This window comes from Symphalangus syndactylus, chromosome 21 (genome assembly GCF_028878055.3).
Source record: "Symphalangus syndactylus isolate Jambi chromosome 21, NHGRI_mSymSyn1-v2.1_pri, whole genome shotgun sequence".
Taxonomy (NCBI): domain Eukaryota; kingdom Metazoa; phylum Chordata; class Mammalia; order Primates; family Hylobatidae; genus Symphalangus; species Symphalangus syndactylus.
This window is the reverse complement of record NC_072443.2, coordinates 1,836,755-1,857,971: the sequence shown is the minus strand read 5'-3', so window position 1 is coordinate 1,857,971 and position 21,217 is coordinate 1,836,755. Positions and strand designations below refer to the sequence as shown.

The 21,217-nt window shown below is 44.8% G+C and overlaps 1 long non-coding RNA gene across 1 annotated transcript; it reads right to left on the bottom strand.

Annotated features, from left to right (window-relative positions):
• Nucleotides 1-937: 937 nt before the first annotated feature.
• LOC129471276 (uncharacterized) lies at nt 938-15,379 on the bottom strand. The gene is made up of 3 exons (XR_008653537.2): nt 15,069-15,379; nt 1,773-1,859; nt 938-1,094 (listed from the first exon to the last, which is right to left on the bottom strand). It is a non-coding gene; the product is annotated as an uncharacterized lncRNA (long non-coding RNA).
• Nucleotides 15,380-21,217: the final 5,838 nt, after the last annotated feature.

Here is a 21,217-nt window from a genome sequence, read left to right as displayed (position 1 = left end):
TATGCCATAAGGTGCAAACTTCCTTGGGCTGCTGTAAGCATATCTAACGCTGTTGAATTTTGCAACACAACAGTACGCAGCTGAGCAAACTCATCTGACAACAACGTAAGTCCAGTGCTACAATCATTAAGAGCTCTTTCTACACCTACGTTTCACATTTTAATTTGTCGCTGAAGCAGGATTGTTCCGGAGGCAGGGCAGAATACCGTGATAGGGTACCACTACCAGGGAGTCCCGCGCATTTGTAACCGGTGATGTATGAAAGTATCTAGATGACTGGGGAGGAGAATATTTTTCTTGGATAGTGAATGGAATTAATGGCCACCCTCATGTGCATCTCCCCATCCAATATGAGGGCAGGTATCACCACCCATAGGATTCACATACCAAGAGGGCCACCCCAGGGGACAGCAATGGTTTTACTATAATTACACTGAATTAAGCTGTTATTAAGTGGGAAAGAGGTTGTGTTTTATTGGGGACAGTGTTGTTGATTTGGAGTATGTGTCGACAATTGTCTGGCAGGAGAAACCCCAGGGTGACATTAAAGAGGCCCCTTGAGGTCTCCAGACAAAAGGAGGGCTATATGGAATCTGGCCACCAGCACAGCAGGTTCCCAATATATACTGTTCTAGGCATATTGGGCAGGATACAAAGGCTTTTGATGCAAGGCAAGGGTGGAGTTCACCTCTCGTCTGACTTGGGCAAGGATAGATTGCTTGGTTGGGCCAAAGGAATTCCAGGTTGGATTGCAAGTGTTGTTGTTGTGGCCCCATTGGTAGCGACATAGCCATTCAGAAACATTGGCAGGGACGATTCTCCAAGGTAGCCCATTCCAGGTGGCCTCTGGTAACTCAACATATAGCCAACATTCACTACGGTTGGCTTCTTCTACAGCAGTTGCTACCCAGTTGATATATTTATTATTGGCCTCAGACACAAAGACACAGGTGCTGACCACTAGTAGATAGGTTATTCTCTTCAATATAGCCTCTCATTGCAAGGCTTGAAAGTGTTGTAATCCATTCATCCACATTAAAGTTTGTGTTTATGGCGGAAATTTGGCCTGTTGATCTCCCTGCTGATTAAATAGTCTGTCAAGAGAAAGCAGAGATGCATGAGTATCAACATGGAAAACAGTGATAATGGTAGAGTGCACCAGGATTCACGTGTCTTCCAAGTATTGTTTACCCCAAACCCCCTTATTCCAAATTAACCATCTGGCCTCCTCTCGAATAGCTCGGAAGATGGCTACTAGTTCAGACAGCTGGGTGTTCCCACCCCTCCATTTATCAGAAGTGCTTATGTTTTTTAACATGATTATAAGCCACACCATTCCAGCATCAGGTCCCACTAATGTATTTGGCAGATCCATCAGTAAACCAAGCGTGTTTCTGATCCTCTGGCTTAATTCTTTGAAGGATTTGCCCCACTGGGTGGGGGAGGTTTCCTTCCGTATCTGCAGGACTTGCTTGGTAATTTCCTGAGCTGGCAAATTTTAAACGTCCTCATGTAAAAGTGATACTCCCTTTGGTTTTGGCTTAGCCTGGCCTTGTATGTACCATTTCCATTTTATGATGCTACTTTCTTGGGCATGACCTATCCATCACGCCCATTTCCATCATAAGTGTTGTCTACCAAAGAACAAACAGTGACATAGACATTGAGCACAAACTATCAAGCACTCATAAGAAGCAGCTTATCTCTTCATAACAGGGTCGAAGAGCATGAGATGATAAAGTGCACTCAGTTCATGACCACAAGAAACTGACCTGGAACAAGATGATCTGATTCCTTCCTCTGAGGAGACTCTTGGTCAGTAGTTGGTGCTTTGAAGGTACAGGAATCACTTCTGACACCTGAACAAGAAAATCACCATGTATGCACTTGAAAGCATCATGACTTCAACCAAAGAGAGGACCTAGGACACCATCAGTGTATAAACCAGTCCCTTGATGAGGTTTTTAATAGGGGAAGTGAACAGCATTGGCATTTAGTAGATTGGTCTGTGTCATGTTGGAATAAGCTACAGTGTAGGTGATGATGTAACCACTGACAAATTGAAGGACTAAAAAACAAGAAAATGTAGTCATATGATTCCTCAGTTTGTGTTTAAGTCTCAGCAACTCTAAGGTGCTGGGGTGATGGGGAGAGCCTGGAGCACACTCAGGAAGCAGGTTGTTCAGGAGAAGAGGCTGCTCACTTCCCTGATCATGTTTCTAAAAAGCCTTATATTTGAAGTAATTCTGCAAATTCAGTGATTCAAAAATGCCTGGAGACGAAACATCCATTACAGTGAGGAGTATCACTATATGGATGAAGGCCAAGGGACAGGTGATCAGGTCATGAGGCTTAGGCCTTTGACCCAGAGTGTGAAAATGGGGAAGAACAGAAAAAAGATGTTGGCTAATATTACAATGCCAGCTGATGGGAAAACAGTATTTTTAATAATACCATATGTAAAAAGTACATTTATATTAATAGCATAAAAAACATATCTGTATATCTGGAAAAGAATAATAGATCTCAGCCGGGCATGGTGGCTCATGCCTGTAGTCTCATCACTTTGGGATGCCGAGGTGAGTGGATCATGAGGTCAGGAGTTCAAAACCAGCCTGGCCAACATGATGAAACCCCATTTCTACTAAAGAAAAAATACAAAAATTAGCTGGGTGTGGTGGCAGGTGCTGGTAATCCCAGTTACTCAGGAGCCTGAGGCAGGAGAATTGCTTGAACTCAGGAGGCAGAGGTTGCAGTGAGCCGAGATAGCACCAGTGCACTTCAGCCTTGGTGACAGAGCAAGACTCCATCTCGGAGGAAAAATATAAGAAATAATAATAATAGCCTGCCTTCCTTCCTTCCTTTCTTCCTTCCTTCCTTCCTTCCTTTCTTTCTTTCTTTTCTTTCTTTTCTTTCTTTCCCTCTCTGGCCCAGGCTACAATCTACTCGGCTTGCTGCTGCCCGCGCCGCGGACTGCCTGGGACTGCCGGCGCACGCCACCGCTGCCTGCCTTTTCTCCTTTGGATGCAGGCACGCGTTCGCCATCTTGGCCACGCTGGTCGCCAGCTCCTGACGCCGAGTGCTCTGCCCGCCTCAGCCTCCCGAGGTACTGGGACTACAGACGGAGTCTCGCTCACCCAGTGCTCGGTGTTGCCCGGGCTGGAGTGCGGTGGCGTGGTCTGGCCTCGTGGCAGCCTCTACCCCCCGGCCGCCTGCCTTGGCCTGCCAGGGTGCTGGGATTGCAGCCCCTGCCCGGCCGCCGCCCCATCTGGAAGGTGGGGAGCGCCTCTGCCCGGCCGCCCCGTCTGGGAGGTGAGGAGCACCTCTGCCTGGCCGCCCCGTCTGGGAAGTGAGGAGCGCCTCTGCCCGGCCACCCACCGTCTGGGAAGTGAGGAGCGCCTCTGCCCGGCCACCCACCGTCTGGGAAGTGAGGAGCGCCTCTGCCCGGCCACCCACCGTCTGGGAAGTGAGGAGCGCCTCTGCCCGGCCACCCACCGTCTGGGAAGTGAGGAGCGCCTCTGCCCGGCCACCCACCGTCTGGGAAGTGAGGAGCGCCTCTGCCCGGCCACCCACCGTCTGGGAAGTGAGGAGCGCCTCTACCCGGCCACCCACCGTCTGGGAAGTGAGGAGCGCCTCTGCCCGGCCACCCACCGTCTGGGAAGTGAGGAGCGCCTCTGCCTGGCCGCCCCGTCTGGGAAGTGAGGAGCGCCTCTGCCCGGCCACCCTGTCTGGGAAGTGAGGAGCACCTCTGCCCGGCCGCCCCGTCCGGGAAGAAGTGAGGAGCGCCTCTGCCCGGCCGCCCCGTCTGGGAAGTGAGGAGCGCCTCTGCCCGGCCACCCACCGTCTGGGAAGTGAGGAGCGCCTCTGCCCGGCCACCCACCGTCTGGGAAGTGAGGAGCGCCTCTGCCCGGCCACCCACCGTCTGGGAAGTGAGGAGCGCCTCTGCACGGCCGCCCCGTCTGGGAAGTGAGGAGCGCCTCTGCCCGGCCGCCCCATCTGGGAAGTGAGGAGCGCCTCTGCCCGGCCACCCATCGTCTGGGAAGTGAGGAGCGCCTCTGCCCGGCCTCCCATCGTCTGGGAGGTGAGGAGCGCCTCTGCCCGGCCGCCCCGTCCGGGAAGAAATGAGGAGCGCCTCTGCCCGGGCGCCCCATCCGGGAAGAAGTGAGGAGCGCCTCTGCCCGGCCGCCCCGTCCGGGAAGAAGTGAGGAGTGCCTCTGCCCGGCCGCCCCAGTCCGGGAAGAAGTGAGGAGCGCCTCTGCCCGGCCACCCACCGTCTGGGAAGTGAGGAGCGCCTCTGCCCGGCCGCCCCGTCCGGGAAGAAGTGAGGAGCGCCTCTGCCCGGCCGCCCCGTCCGGGAAGAAGTGAGGAGCGCCTCTGCCCGGCCGCCCCGTCCGGGAAGAAGTGAGGAGCGCCTCTGCCCGGCCGCCCCGTCCGGGAAGAAATGAGGAGCGCCTCTGCCCAGGCGCCCCATCCGGGAAGAAGTGAGGAGCGCCTCTGCCCGGCCGCCCCATCCGGGAAGAAGTGAGGAGCGCCTCTGCCCGGCCGCCCCGTCTGGGAAGAAGTGAGGAGCGCCTCTGCCCGGCCACCCATCGTCTGGGAAGTGAGGAGCGCCTCTGCCCGGCCACCCACCGTCTGGGAAGTGAGGAGCGCCTCTGCCCGGCCGCCCCATCCGGGAAGAAGTGAGGAGCGCCTCTGCCCAGCCGCCCCGTCCGGGAAGAAGTGAGAAGTGCCTCTGCCCGGCCGCCCCGTCCGGGAAGAAGTGAGGAGCGCCTCTGCCCGGCCGCCCTGTCGGGAAGAAGTGAGGAGCGCCTCTGCCCGGCCGCCCGGTCCGGGAAGAAGTGAGGAGCGCCTCTGCCCGGCCGCCCCGTCTGGGAGGTGAGGAGCGCCTCTGCCCGGCCACCCATCGTCTGAAAAGTGAGGAGCGCCTCTGCCCGGCCACCCATCTTCTGGGAAGTGGGGAGCGCCTCTGCCCGACCACCCATCGTCTGGGAAGTGAGGAGGGCCTCTGCCCGGCCACCTATCGTCTGGGAAGAAGTGAAGAGCGTCTCTGCCTGGCCACCCCGTCTGGGAAGTGAGGAGCCCCTCTGCCCGGCCGCCCCATGTCTGGGTAGAAGTGAGGAGCTCCTCTGCCTGGCCGCTCCGTCTGGGAAGTCTACCACGGAGGACAGAAGCAATGTGGGGGCTGGACGTGGTGGCTCACGCCTGTGGTCCCGGCACTCTGGGGGGCGAGGCGGGTTGATCACTTCGGGCTAGGAGTTCGAGACCAGTCTGGCCAACTTGGCGAAACATGAAGAATACAACAGACAAACCAACCAACCAACTCAATGACAACAAAACAGGTCTACCCTGGAGTCATACTCTAATTTTTTTCTATTTTCCTCCCTTTCTGATCCTTTATCCCACTTTCTTTTTCTTCCTCTTCCTTCTCCCTCTTCTTTGTCAAATAGAGGATTGAGTTATTATCACTGATCCATATAAAGTCCCTCTCTCATTTATTTTAACTCCCACCCCCATTTCTATTCCCCGACTTCCCATGTGCAACCTTCCTAATATGTTTGATACGCATCTTTTTGTTTGTATGTATTTTTAGAAAATGTTTATTGTTTTTGTATGCAAAAAAAATTAATAAAAAAAAGAAAAAAAAAAGAAAAAAAGAAATAATAATAATAGATCTCACATTATCAGTGATTATTCTAAAGTTGTCAAAATCCTTATTTTTATTTTTATTTTACCCACTTGTTGATAAAATCTGTCAGATTAATTTTTGATAATTCAGCCTGTATATAATTTTCTACAAAAAAGAGTGCAAGACCAGCATATTTACAACCATGCCTCCATAGGGTGCAGACTGTCTATATCACTCATTCACCAGGGCCTCCTGTTTTAGAAACTATATTCTCATTTCTCTGCATTCTCTCGCTTTATATTCAGTCCCAAAACAGTGACAGTCATGTAGAATTAATATTATTTGTTCAGGTAATGAATAAAAGTGTATGCTAATGTGGAAGGATCACTAAAGCAAACAATTTTTATAAAAATCCATTTGAGTAGTTATACCCCAACACTCGGATGCGTTTTATTCTTTATGTATCTTCCACATTTTTGAATGCTTGAGATTATATTGAACCCACTGTGATAATTTATAATCTCTTTCTATTTCACTAGGAGATTAGTAATTTTGACCATAAGTGAAACCTTTTATTCTATTTGTCATGAATTGTAATGTATTCTGAGTATCTGGAAATTAGAACATCAATATCACTTTTTGAGGAATGGACAATATACTACAAATTAGTTTAAAACAAGGAAGCATAGTTGAAGCATACATAGTAAGTGCCTACATATGTACAAAAACAATAATTCACAACGTACACTTGGCATAGAAGATGAAATTACAAAAGAATTGGTAAAGTAAATTACAATGGAGATGAGACCTGAAGAACCATGAGCAGACAAAATCAGTTAGGCCTCATAAGTGACCTCAACCTCATGTAATAAAGTGATTGCTAACATAAGAAAATTTGAATTATTTCTTGCAAAGGCCTATATTAAAGAAAAGCAGAACTTAATCTCAACGAATCAGGAGTACTCAACCAACGTATACAACTGACAATTTTCCAACGAGGTAATAAACAAGAAATTTTGTAACAGCAACCAATCAAATATTTTTTCTACCCAAAAACCCTTTCCTCTGACACTTTGCCATCCAAACAGTAATCTCTTCCTGTCTTGTGTTTTCTAAATTATGAATTGCTTCTTACTCAAATAAACTCAAGTTTCATTGTGCCTCAGTTTACTTTTTAAGAGGATAAAATAAAATAAACTACCTGGGAATGAATCTAACAAAACTGTTTATAGCATATAATAAATACCATTAAAAGTACCTGAAATATATAAATGTAGACATAAACAAATTTAAAAATCACATTATTGTTTTAGGTAGAAAAATTCAATATTCTTAACACCAGTTGTTCTTACTGATCATTGGAGCTAAAAATTCAGAAATAGACCAAAGTGCAAAAGAAAGCATTTTATTCTTCTCAGGCTGATATGACAAAATGCCTTCGACTGGATAATGTAAAAGCAGAAATGTATTGCTCACAGTTATAGAGAGTGGAAAGTTAAAAATCAAGGCACCGCAAATTCAGTGTCTGGTGAGGGTTCTGTCCCTCACAAGTGGCACCTTCTAGCTATGTCTTCACTTGGCAGAAGGGGCAAGAATATTCCTTTCAATCTCCTTCACATGGACACTATTATTTTTTCGTTAGCATGCAGCCCTCCTGACTTAATAACTTTCTCAAAGATCCCATAACTAATAGTATCACACTGAATCCACATGTGGATTAAGTTTTTAAATATGAATGTGGAGGAGGAAGAACACAAATATCCAGACCACAGCAAAAAGTTAATAAGCAATAACAATTGCAGTGGACAGTATTATTAATACTTGGGATGTGGGAATTTGATGTTTCTATCACAAAGGTTAAAAAATGGTTCATCCTTGGCCTGGTATGATGGCTCAAGCCTGTAATCTCAGCACTTTGGGAGGTCAAAGCGGGCGGATCACAAGGTCAGGAGATTGAGACCATCCTGGCTAACACGGTGAAACCCCGTCTCTACTAAAAATACAAAAAATTTGCCCGGTGTGGTGGCGGGTACCTGTAGTCACAGATACTCGGGAGACTGAGGCAGGAAAATGGTGTGAACCCAGGAGGTGGAGCTTGCAGTGAGCTGAGGTCACACCACTGAACTCCAGCCTGGGCAACAGAGCCAGACTCCATCAAAAAAAAAAAAAAATTTAAAACACATAACAAAATTAAGGTCCAATTAAAGGTAAATATATATAGCAAAAAAAAATCAGCTCTGATAAAGTTAATTATAACAGACTGTGCCAGAATTTTGAGATTTCTGGGGATGGACAGAGCCCAAGAATTTCCTTCTATAACAATTTCTGTGAAGTTCCTTACACTCTTAACTCAATTTGAACATGGATAAATAGGTTTTCTCTGTTTTATTATTTAAGAAATTCATGATAAAGAAGGCCTATTTATGCATGATTCTTAAACAATTATTGAGTCAGTGGTGTCTGATGAGGAAGGGCACAGAATCTCATGCCCACGGAAGCATGATGTTCTGTCAGATAGGAGACTTCTCCCTGAGCCAGAGCTTCATCTTTCAAATGGAATTAGAGGTTTTCACAGGCATGCGTTACTCTGAAGTCCTATCAGAGGCTTAGCACTGAGAGAGAATTTGACCAAAGAAGGTGACTAATAAACATGTGACCTAGTGCTCTGAGCTACAGTGATTCTACCTTCCCAAACAGCTCTTCCCTGGCTCTGGAATCTTTTCTGGATTCATCTACCAGAAACAGATACACTGAAAGATTGAGAAGAAGCTTTGATTCTCACTGTGAGTCTTGCCCTGCCTCACCAGCTTCTCTAGAAGTGGAATGTTCTAAGCATTCCTGAGAGACTTCATCTCTGGTGTTTCTCTCTGACGACATAATTGAGAAGAGAAACGAGCAAGAGTCAGATTATCCTGGGAGCCGTGTCTAGGGTTCTTATGTGATTTATGTCTCTGATTTATGTAAATATTGGCAAAGAGAGATTCATCTCTAGATGGTAGAAAAACAGAAGGAGGAGCCTCTGCTCACAGAGAAAATAAAAGATGAGTTCAATGTTTTGTAGCTCCAGCTTAATCTAAACCATGGGGTGTTTACTCCTTTTAGAAAAAAAAAAAAGCAATAGGGTTTTTTGTTTTTGTTTTTGCTTTTGTTTTTTTGTTTGTTTGTTTGTTTCCTGAAGCAAGTCAACCGTGGCCTCAGACAACTGGGCACTGAGAACACATACTACTCACTAGAATTTCATTACTACATTGCAGAGAAATGGGATAATTCCAAAGGATTCCTTTTTTGTTGTTTTGAGATGGAGTCTTACTCTGTCAACCAAGATGGAGTATAGTGACATGATCTCAGCTCACGGCAACTTTGGCCTCTCAGGTTGAAGCGATTCTCCCAGCTCAGCCTCCCAAGTAGCTGGGACTACAGGCGTGTGCCACCATGCCTGGCTAATTTTTGTATTTTTAGTACAGACTGGGTTCCACCATGTTGGCCAGATGGTCTCGATCTCCTGACCTCGTTATCCACCCGCCTTGCTCACCCAAAGTGCTGGGATTGCAGGTGAAAGCCACCGTGCCCAGCCCAAAGGATTCTTAAGGGTGATATGGAGGGCCAAATGGAAAAAATAAACCCAGTCTTTGCCCTTCCATCTGGTCTAACTAATCCGACTCTCATCCTATCCCAAAATTATTGCCAGAATCTTTTCTGGAGTGTGCCAGGGGTGATTCGGAAAGAGAAGAGGTAATTCATGCCCATCCATTTCCCAGGGGTGATTCGGAAAGAGAAGAGGCGATTCATGCCCACCCATTTCCCATAGCTCCTTAGGTCTAATCATTCACTCCTTAGGCTTCAGGTTGTTGCTCCCCTTCTATATCCTCAGAATTAATTTGATCCATTCTAATATTTATAATTGTACCTTTATCTAATCCCCTCCTATTTTATTTTAGACATTTTATTTAGTAGAGTCCGTTGTAATAGAAACAAGAGTGTTTATATACAACAAAATCAGAACTAAATTGGAGTTCCATAACCCCCTTTTTGACTGGGCTGCTACTCAGAAATCATACAAGCCAGGCTGCCTGGAGGTTGCAGTTAGGAGAAAACACATCTTGCCCAAGAATGTCAGTGTGGAACCTCAAATTTGGAAAATAGATTCCCATAGCCCCAATCATTTTGCAACTCTTCTGCAGAGTTAAAAGAAAGCCAGCATCTAACAGAAAATCTTGAGCTTGCAGAATAACAGACAAGAAAAAAAAAAATACTCAACTTGCCAAAACACTGAAACTCCCTCTACTTATGAAATAACCAAACAGGCTTAAATTGTTGGAATCAATATGGCCAAATGGTGTTTCGGCAGAATGACCTTGCTGAGGTCACAGCCTGAATTTTCACTACATGTATCATCACAACTCCCCTTCAATTTGTACATGAGATCCATGAGGAGGCAACAAGAGATCAGTCGTCTTGCCTGAGAACTTTCTAGACTTTCCCTTTCCTTCCACCGATCACCCACTAATCTCAGAATTCACCCCATAAGTCTTTTTTAATAATATTATTACCATAAAGCCAACATAGAGAGATAGATTTGAGCTTGAGAGTCAGGTTTCAATATAAAATTGTTTTCTCTTAAAAACCTGGTGTCATAGTATTGGCTTCTAGCACTTCAGGATGTAAACTCATTTTACTCAATAACAATGTTATCTATATCTTAGAGGCACTTAAGAGGACATAATCTCTTTTGGGACCAAAGAAGGTGACTAATAAACCATTTAATCAACACATTACCTAACCAACTCATGACCTGTCTTGTACCCAGGTAGCTGGCCATAGTATGTCATCATTCTTTCAAGAGGCCATTTATTATCTTTTTAGTCTCCTATGTCCACATATATTTTGATATTTTTGTTACTTTTGTGATTATGCTTTTTCTAGTTCTTCTTTTATTTTTATTATAAACTGGATATTCTAAAAATTTCCCTTGCTTTAGAGGAATTAGAAAGAAGGATGAATTGATTGCTTTAAACAGACATGTCCCTGTCCAGTTTGCTGGCAGTTGCTGATATGCCCATGCTCCACAGATCCAATATATGCCAGAGGGTGCCTTTCAAGCATTTGAAGCCTCTAGCTGATGTCAAGTGTAGCTCAGAGTAGAGAATCGAAAGAAAGCGTTTGGATCTGTTAAGTAGGAGTCATTCTGGGCATTTCTCCATAGAGTTTTGTTTTTAGTCTCATGATAATACTGTTGCCCTGGACAGGTTGTTTTTCTTACTGCCTCTGTGAAAGCCTTTCCCCATCAGGTGATACAGTACTTTCCAATTATGGAGATTTTTAACAATTAAACACTGGCTAAGGCCCTTGGTTCACTGACAGGGTTAAGCAAAGTGAAGTTATGTTGTGGCATTAATTCCTTTGCCTCCCATGGCCACTCGTTCTCCATATTAGTTTCTCTACATACATAGCATGAAGAAATTTTTAAGCTGCAATCTCTGTTTACAGCCAGTTGAGCAATTAACATTTTGGTTGATGGGGGAAGCTCAGGCAATGGCTGATCAAAATGCTTATAGGATGACTTATGGACCTGGTATTGAGGGGTTGGATGCATTTGAGTCCTTATAGTATTTTTGGCAATTAGTAGTGGAACTCAAAGACCTGCTCCTTGTGTATCAACTCATAATAGTGCTGTCTGTCCTGTAGACCAAAAAGGTAGTGCTGGCTTTAAGATAGTAAAATTTAAAGGATTGCATGTCCTTTACAATCTGGTTTTTAGGATTATGAACATATGTGGCATGGCAGGCATCAAAGAGGAAATAGGCCCTTTGTGGAAAGGAGGGGCTTCTTTAGTTTGAGCTATAAGCTTTCCTTCTTTTTCGCCCTCTGATTTAATATGTACCTCAAACCAGAATTCATAGGGTAAGAGCCTGGGGTCATAACATACATAGAACTGACTATTTCCTCAGTCACAGACTGAATAGGTGGTCTGGTTGTATGTGCGTGTTCCTAACTTGGTTCCTGTACATTCATAGTAGGTATGGTACAGTAGAGTTTTAACTACGGTAGTTTTTACCCAGGTAGTGTGTACACAATGTGGACATCCTTCAAGAGATGTTCCCCCTTTTAATATAGGAAGAAATGGTAACAACATTATTGTATGTAATAGAAACATGCTTACACTACACATGGGAACAAAAACCTTCCTCTGGGAATAGACGTTTGTAGCATTTGCAGTAATAACATAACAACAGAACAATCAGTATTGACAGAATTATAACTAGGGTTATAAATTGTATTCACATTTATCTGGAGATGGTCCTCTTAGCTTCGGCTGTGTGTACACTACTCAGCTTCCGGGATGTGACTACAGCAGAGTTTGTGGGATCCTCAAGCTTCAGCCATGCGTAGACTGACCAGCCTCCGGTGTGGTCAGAGCAGGGCAGTTGTCCTTTTTACCGGTGGCTGAGATTTGCCGTAGCACTATTCGAGTGGGGCAATCTGGGTCTTGTTGGCTAATCCACTGGTTGTCATCAGGACTCACTGCTGCCACTAGTTTTGGACATCTATGGTGAATCCAAGGTGTGACACCTGCAACTTTAACAGCAGTGGGAGTAGACATGATTACAATATGAGACCTATCCTGTATGGGTCCTAGAGTGGTTGAATTCCATTTTTTAACCTAAACGAAGTCCCTAGGTTTGAAAGGGTGTACTGAGTCTGTTAGACTTATAGGAATTTTTTATATACTTAACCATGCATCTTTTGCATAGCAATAGTTAAAGCCTGCATTTGCCTTCTTAAAGTTAGTTTTCCCAGTTTACAGAGATTACCTTTAATCTGACTTTTATGGGGGGTGGGCAGCCGAACAAAATCTCAGAGGGCGAATCCTCATTTTTTTTGGTGGGGGTGCACCTGACTCGGAAGAGGACCATGGGCAAGGCCTGATCTTACTTCAGATGAGATTTTGACAAAATTTCTTCATCAGCTGCTTGAGTGTCCAGTTTATGCTCTCCACTTTACCTGAGATTTGCCACTTGTGGGCTGTATGTTATTTCCACCTTATTTTTAATAGTCGAGTTAAGTCCTGAACTATTTTAGCCACAAATGTTGGTCCATTCTCTGATCTTAGAGCTAGAGGCAGTCCAAATCTGGGAATAGTGTCTCTTAACACCTTGGTCACGTCTAGTGCCTCCTCTTCCTGGTGGGAAAGGCCTTGACTTATCCTGAAAGGGTGCAAATGAACACTAGCATGTACTGATAGCCCCCGTCTCAGGGCAATTCATTGAAGTCCATAAGCAGTTTTTCACAGGGCATGGCCCTTTTTTCCTGAACTCCCATGGGCCAAATAGGACCTTGTCGTGCATTGTTCTGAGTGCAAGTTAAACACAGTTTACAAATGGTTCGAGTAATAGCAATGAGCCATGGCACATAGAAATGATGCCTTAATAACTTCTTTTTCTTTTTTTATATGAGTTCCATGGTGGAACTGTTTTACAAATCTGGGGGCCACCATTTCAGTTATGGCTTGCCTCCCATTGAAGAATTCGTACTATCCTTTTTCAGTGTAGTTCTTATTTTCCTGGGGAAACCAAGCTGTTTTATTTGGAGTGTAGATTGGTATCTCTGGGAGGGGAATCTCCGGGAGGAGAGGCACAGCTAAGCCTTCTTCTTTAGAAAGTGGATTTGTCATTGCAGCCTGCTTTGCTTCTTTGTCTGCCCTTCTATCTTTTTTTAGCCCTCAGTGTTCTTGCTTTTTGATGCCCCTTGCAGGACATCACTACCATCACTTTTGGGGCCCATACAGCATTTAAGAGCTGCAGAATTTCTTCCTTGTACTTTATTTCTTTATTTCCAGCAGTTAAAAGTCTTTTATTCTTTGTAAATAACCTCATGAACATGTAAAGTGGCAGAAGCATATTTGGAATCCGTATAAATATTTGTCTTTTGGTCTTTTGCTAGCCAGAGAGCTCTTGTCAGAGCTATTAGTTCTGCTTTCTAATCAGAAGATTCTGTAGATGAAGCCTGCACCTCGACCATTGAGTCAAAAGTCACCACTGCATACACAGCTTGGCGGGCTCCTTTTAGTATGAAACTGCTTCCGTCAGTAAAATGTTCGATATTCGGATCCCCAAGGAACTGATCCGTCAAAACTCTCTGGCTTGAGAACGCTTTATATACCATGTCCACACAGCAAGGAATGGGGCCTCCTGGCAGTGACTCGATGAGGAGTAAGGTACCAGCTTTAGGGTATTCAGAGTTTCTAAAGTTAGTTTACTAGCTTCCTGCACTAGTAGGGCAGTGGCAGCTAGTGCTTTAAAACAAAGAGGCCATCCAATTGCCACAGAACCTAATTGCCTGGATAAGTATGCCACCGGGTGATGCCATAACCTTATGTATGGCTTGAGTTAGAAGCCCTATAGCCTCCCTTTCACTTGTGGTCATACAAGAAGAAAAGCTTGGTTAGTTACATCTGGCAGTCCTAAAGCTGGGGCTTGAGTCAAGGCTTCTTTGATTTCTTTAAAATCCTTCCCTTCTTTGGCCTCCTAGAGGAGGGGCTCCTTCTTTCCTCCTCTTAGTGGCTTCCTATAATGGCTTAATCATGAGCAAGAAATTTGGGATTTAAACGCAACAGAATCTTGCTACTCTTAGGAACTCTCTTACTTGACATCAGGTGGTTGGAGTAGGAAGTGCATAAACAGCCTGCTTTTGTTCCGGACTAAGCCATCTTTCCTCTTGGCTTATATAAAAGCTTAAATATTGGACACCTTTAGAGGAGATTTGAGCTTTTTTCTGACACTTTATATTCTGCCTTCTACAGCAGGTGCAGTAGGTCTTGGGTTTCTTCTGGGTGCAGTAGCCCTTGGCTGGTGTGTGTGTGTGTGGTTTTTTGGTTTGGTTTTGTATTTTGTTTTATGTTTTTACCATTGCCCTGATTATTTTCCTCATTTTTTTGACATTTATCTTTCCAGTGTCCTTTCCTTTTGCACCATGCACGTTAACCTCTCTCTAGCCTCGGCTGGCTTTCAGACTTCTGTCCAGACTAGCCTTTTTCATGACTACTTTTTCGCCCACGTCCATGCCTCCTTGTAAAGCCAGCTTCTCTTCCCGTAAGGGCTGCTGCTAGTACATTAGCCTTTCCTAAGCCTGTGGTCAGCCTTTTTCTTTGCCTCCTGATCTCCGTTAATGTACACCTTAGCAGCCACTTTAATAAGCTGAGTAGCATTCACGCCTACGGAGCTTCTAACTTCTGCAATTTATGCCTGATATCTCCTTGGGTCTGCCTTAGAAATGCCGTATTCACCCTGCACTGATTTTTGAATAGCCTCAGGGTTAAACGGAGTGTACAATAAAAATGCCTCACAAAGTCTTTCATAAAACTTGCTGTGCTTTTATCTGCACCCTGAAGCACCTCTGAGATTTTTTTAAATATTGATTGCCTTTTTCTTTTACCATCCTTTACCTTTGCAGAAGGGCTTCACGGCACCTTTGTAGGTGCTGAATCTGGAGTGCGTCATCGGCGTCCTGGTGGGGGTCCTTCTGTCCTCTTAAGAAGCATGAGCATATCTTAGGCACAACCAGACCTGAGACGGCCTGCCTGACTTTTCGCTCTGATTTCAGCTTCTCGGGTGAGACTGGGAGCATGTATCCATTTGAACTTAACTCCTTAGGGGCAGTTAGCCTTCCTAAAGGCGGTAGATTGGAATGTAAGGAGGAGGGGTCTCTATTCCTTTCCGTGGTTCTTACGAAACCGGTTTTTCTGCCTCTTCTGAGATTTTTTGTCTCCATAGCCGCTTGGGCAGATGATTTTTACTTTCACTTTCGGCTGGGAGGTGCTACAAGCCTCTCTGTCTCCCTTTAACTCTGTAGCTGTCAGAGAAGCTGATTTCTCTTGGCATGAGCTGCGAGCATTCTACAATAAACTACTATGCAGGGCTGCGTTCATTTAGCCATGAGTCAATATAAAGACTAGGTCTGAATGCCCTGGCTGTTCTCCGACCCTAGTCACCACCTTAAAACACAGAGCCAATTTTTCTATAGTGCCTTTGTCAAGCCATCAGACACTAAAAGACAGCTATTCCAATTCACAGTATGTCCTTTACTTTTGAACATTGAGTTTCAGCCTATAATCACCTCTAAATCCTGTTTTAAAATTCTTTATTATGCATCTCGAAGGAGTCAGTTTTGATGCTTTCCCTCTCATTTCCTCCCTTGCGGTTCACTTTCACTGTTTCTTTCACTGTTGGGCCTACCAGTCATGGTCCTGTTACAGGAGTTTCAGATGCTGCTTAGCCAGGAACGTGCCTTCCCCTGTCACAGCCTGCTGCAGCTGTAAAGCAGGTACTATCAGCCATATGAAGCATCCTAGGTCTGATTTCCCCCACATTCGCCTCAGAGGACACAGCCTGCACTAAGGGATCTCTGTCTCCCCATGTCACTCCCCACATTGGCCTCTCCCAATGTAGCAGGAATAGCTACAGACAAAACCCCTCAGACACTGAGTTAAAGAAGGAAGGGCTTTATTTGGCTGGGAGCATCAGCAAGACTCCTGTCCGAAGATCTGAACTCCCTGAGTGAGCAATTCCTGTCCCTTTTAAGGGCTCACAACCCTAAAGGGGCCCGCATGAGAGGGTCGTGATCGGTTGAGCAAGCAGGGGGTATGTGACTGGGGGCTGCATACACCGGTAATTAAAAGGAACCGAACAGGACAGGGATCTTCACAGTGCATTTTTTATGCAAATAACTGATTAGGTCAGGGGTTGATCTTTAACTATGAGGCCCAGGGTGTGGCGTCGGGCTGTCTGCTTGAAGATTTCATTTCTCTCTTTTAGTTTTTACTTCTTTCTTTGGAGGGAGAAATTGGACATTAGACAATATGAGAGTTTGTCTCCTCCCTTATTCCCCAACTTTGATACTCTCACTCATTTTATTAGCGGGAGTTCTCACCTTCTTCCTCACTATCTATGTTTTCCTGCATGACAGATTGCTAGTGATTCATGTAGTACACTTGTGCAGAAGCATTCTGGTGAACTAGAGTTGCGATGAAAGCTTTTACCATTTGAATGAGTACAGGTAGTAAGCAAGAGATCAGTAAGCAGGTTCCTATTACTACTATAATTTCCATTACAAGAGTTTTAAATCCCTCTAGTGCTGGGAACAATTTTCAAACATGGCCTCAGGGTCAAATCCGTGCCACACTTGTACATGCACATGAGCCAGCTTCGCTATGTCTTTAACTATGTCTTTGACTACTTGCCCCTGATCATCTATGTGCAGGCAACAATTGGGCCTAATTACAGTCACTAAATTGTTCCTAATTACAGACACATTTTATCTACCAAAATAAGCAGACAGCCAGACAGGTTTCCAAACATTCGCAAATGTCTCAGGGAGAAAAAAGTGGCCACTAGAAAAGCACTGCTGTATTCCTGTGTGTACATACACATGGGGCCAGGCAGTTCTATGCATGACAGTCTGTGACTGTAAAAGTGACTATACAACCCTCTACATTCTGTCACATAACACAATTTAAAGTGAGCATCTTTTTCTATGACTTAGAAATTGACTTGATTTTTTTAGTTGGGAGCCACTTTTAGCATTTTTCTCTTTATTGATACATAATAATAGTATATATTTGTGGTGCATGAGTGATGTTTTGATACATGCATGCAATGTACAGTGATCAAATCAGGGTGATTAGAATATCCATCACCTCAAACATGGATATCATTTTCTTTGTGTTTGAAACACATTTCTTTGTGTTGGAAGAATTTAAAGCCATCTCTTCTAGCTGTTTTAAAATATACTAAAAATTAATGCCAACTATAGTTATCCTACTGTGCTGTCAGACACTAGAAATCATTCCTTCTATGATAAAAAGTTTAGGCTTTATCCCATGGATAATAGGACAGCACAGCACTGAGTGGTCATCTGGGAAATTCTCTGGATGACTTTCGAACAGTCCTGGCTGTTGCAACAAACAGTGGGGAAGCCCCTCCCCCTAATGCCCCCTGAGCCTGCTGTCACTACATGGCAGGAAACCTCCAAACCTGAGGGCCCCAGGTTTGGAAAAAATGACAGTCCCCACTCACATGCAACCTGCGCTGTGCTCAGTGACCTCCACATTGAGCCTGGCCTAGTTTCACCCGAGGGCTGTGGGGTGGGACAATCAGTATCCCTTTATTTTATAAGGCTCAGTGATGCTTTGGGCTTAATGTGAGCGACGGATCCTGAAAGCTAACTCTGGGATCCCAGCTGCACCACTGAACAGTCCTGCAAGTGGCGAGAGTTGCCTCACCTCTACTCGATTTGATTTTGTCCTCTGTGAAATGGGGCGGTGCTGATGACTCACATATCAGGGATACATGGGAACTGTCAATGAACAGAGTGCTCTGCACAGTGCCTGGATCCCAGAGTGCAGATGAGGGAGGAGTGTGAGCCATAATTCTGAGTGAAGCCCCAGCATAATTTAGCCCTTCCATCTAGTAGCCGGGCCCCAGTACAGAGTCCTATTTCAGGGACAGGACAGACGGAGACCAGCTCAAGCGCAGCCTCCTCCTCAGCAGCAAGGCCCAACTGAGGCACTTGGGGTTTTTGTTCATTTCCTGCAGCTTCAATGTAAACTATTGTGAGACATTTGCTGGAACCACTGAAAATCAGAAGAAGAAGAGACAGCTCTTCTCCATCTCCCTGAGAGCTCTTCCCCAGAACCTGTTTATCCAGGGAGAAGGGTAAATATTTATTTTTTGTAAATAGTAAATGCCAGAGTTGAATACTACATTAAAATCTCATTCTACTACAAACTCATAGTTGTGGTTGTGGTTCTTTTTATTTTACCTGTGTAAGCTTAAATGAGATGCAGATTCTAACATTTCTCCTTGAATTATGAAATCCTAAAGAGTTGGCAGCATAATGTATGAGGAAGAAGAGAAAAGCAGCCATACATTCTGGCTGCTGGATAAGACACCCAAGCCCATCTTTCTCAGAGCATTTGTTCATTTTAGTATTAACCCAAGGAAAGAGTGAAGATAGACCATTCGAACTTCCAGAATTAATAATTTGAAGGTATTTTCACAAAGCATAGCAACAGTCTTGGAATTATAGACTTCTTTAAAAAGCAGTTGCAGAGATCAGGAGGATGGATACCTTTCTATGATTTTACAAAAAAGAAAAAATCATCTTCTGCTTCACTTGCTGAGGTTTCCTTTAAGCAACTATGAGGACATTGTTGTTTTTTCTTCCAACTCTGGAGTTGCATCAGGTCTATGTGGAAAAAAACATTACAAAATAATCAAAATGACCAATGTGAAAAGGAGAAGGCCAGGGAGAGTCTATAGACAATGGATGCAGGGCAGAAAGCAAGCTGCATGCTCAATCTTCTTCTGCTGTCCTGTGGTTGAGCCTTTACCTTAGATGTAAATCCTCCCAGAGTTTTGTCTCTTACCTTAGAATTCCTAATCTTTTTTTAAGTTGGTTTCTTATCTAGAATGAAAGAATTGTAATGCCAGTTTATGGCTACACCTAGGCCTCATTCTCTAAATATTTTTGCTATCTATGAGGTAAAATTCCCAGCATTAGGGCAATTCTTTATCCATTTTTTTTTTTGTTTGAGACAGAGTCTTGCTGTGTCACCCAGGCTGGGGTGCATTGGTGCAATCTTGGCTCACTGCGATCTCCACCTCCCGGGTTCAAGAGATTCTCCTGCCTCAGCCTCCTGAGTAGCTGAGATTACAGGCAACAACCTGCATGCACAGCTAATTTTTGTACTTTTAGTATGTGTAGTAAATTTTGTATTTTTATTTTCACTATGTTGGTCAGGCTGGTCTTGAACTCCTGACCTCCAATAATCTGCCCACCTCGGCCTTCCAAAATGCTGGGATTACAGGTGTGAACCAATGCTTTTTGAGGAATAAATTACCTGAAAGTCCTCAAGCCTTTTTGTCAGGCACATCTTGGCCTTTTCTGTGTCGCTGGGGACCGATGAATCACAGGTGAGCACTATTTTTCTATATTCCTCACCAATGATAATCCTTGCACTCTTTATTTCTGATTAAAAGAAATCCAAAATGGAGATAGTTATTTGAAAGTTCTCTATAGACAAACTAGGAGGGCATGATGAGTTGAATTAATACTCATACCCACCCAAGTGGAATTTTACCTGTTCGAACTGAGAAAATTAAAGATGTCCTAAAAAGGCAACTGTATTTGACTTCAATTGTTTACAGTGAGCCTGATCACAAACCTCCTGAAGAGACAGCTGTGCCGAATTCAGCTGATGATTGCCTAGATACATTCTAAGCTGGCAACTAACCATTGTCCATCATAGACAGTGCTAAAATCTTTCACTTGTGTAAGATTTTATAACCCAGTAAAATTTTATAACCCACTCCCTAACCTCAACTGAATGGAACATGATATAGCTTCTTGCAAAATTTGTGTCTCCTGAATAGCAATTTTAAAGAAATCATTTTTTTCCCTTTATTAATTTTTTTTGCACACAAAACAATAAACATTTTCTAAAAATACATACAAACAAAAAGATGCATATCAAACATATTAGGAGGGTTGCACATGGGAAGACAGGGAATAGAAATAGGGAGTGGGAATTAAAGAAAATAAATGAGAGAGGGACTTTATATGGATCAATGACAATAACTCAATCCTCTATTTGACAAAGAAGAAGGAGAAGGAAGAGGAAGAAAAAGAAAGTGGGATAAAGGATCAGAAAGGGAGGAAAATAGAAAAAATTAGAATATGACTACAGGGTAGACCTGTTTTGTTGTCGCTGGGTTGGTTGGTTTGTCTGTTGCATTTTTCATATGTTTCGCCATGTTGGCCAGGCTGGTCTCAAACTGCTAGCCTCAAGTGATCAACCCGCCTCGGCTTTCCAGAGTGCTGGGACTACAGGCGTGAGCCACCACGTCCAGCCCCCACATTGCTTCTGGCCTCCGTGGTAGACCTCCCAGATGGGGCAGCCGGGCAGAGACGTTCCCCACCTCCCAGACGGGGCGGCGGCTGGGCAGGGGCTGCAATCCCAGCACCCTGAGAGGCCAAGGCAGGCGGCGGGGAGGCGGAGGCTGCAGCGAGCCAAGACCACGCCACCGCACTCCAGCCCAGGCAACACCCAGCACCAAGTGAGTGAGACTCTGTAGTCCCAGCACCTCGGCAGGCCGAGGCGGGCAGAGCACTCGGGGTCAGGATCTGGAGACCAGCCTGGCCAACATGGCGAATCCGTGCCTCCAGCCAAAGGAGAGAAAGCAGGCAGCGGTGGTGGCGCGCGCCGGAAATCCCGCCAGGGCAGGAGAATCACGGGAGCCGGAGGCAGGGAGTCTGCAGCGAGGCGACTAGATTCCAGCCTGGGCCACAGAGGGAAGAAAAAGAAAGAAATAAAGAAAGAGAGAGGGAGAGGAAGGAAGGAAGGAAGGAAGGAAGGAAGGAAGGAAGGAAGGAAGGAAGGAAAGAATCATGATTAAAATGCCTTTTGTTTATTTTCCACAGGGTTTTTTTTAGTCCCATGTTATAAAAATGTTTTTCTCAAGAAAGCATAGAGCAAATTCTTTTCTCTGGAGAGAATCACAACCTTGCAAAGGAGCCAACTAAAAATACATGCAT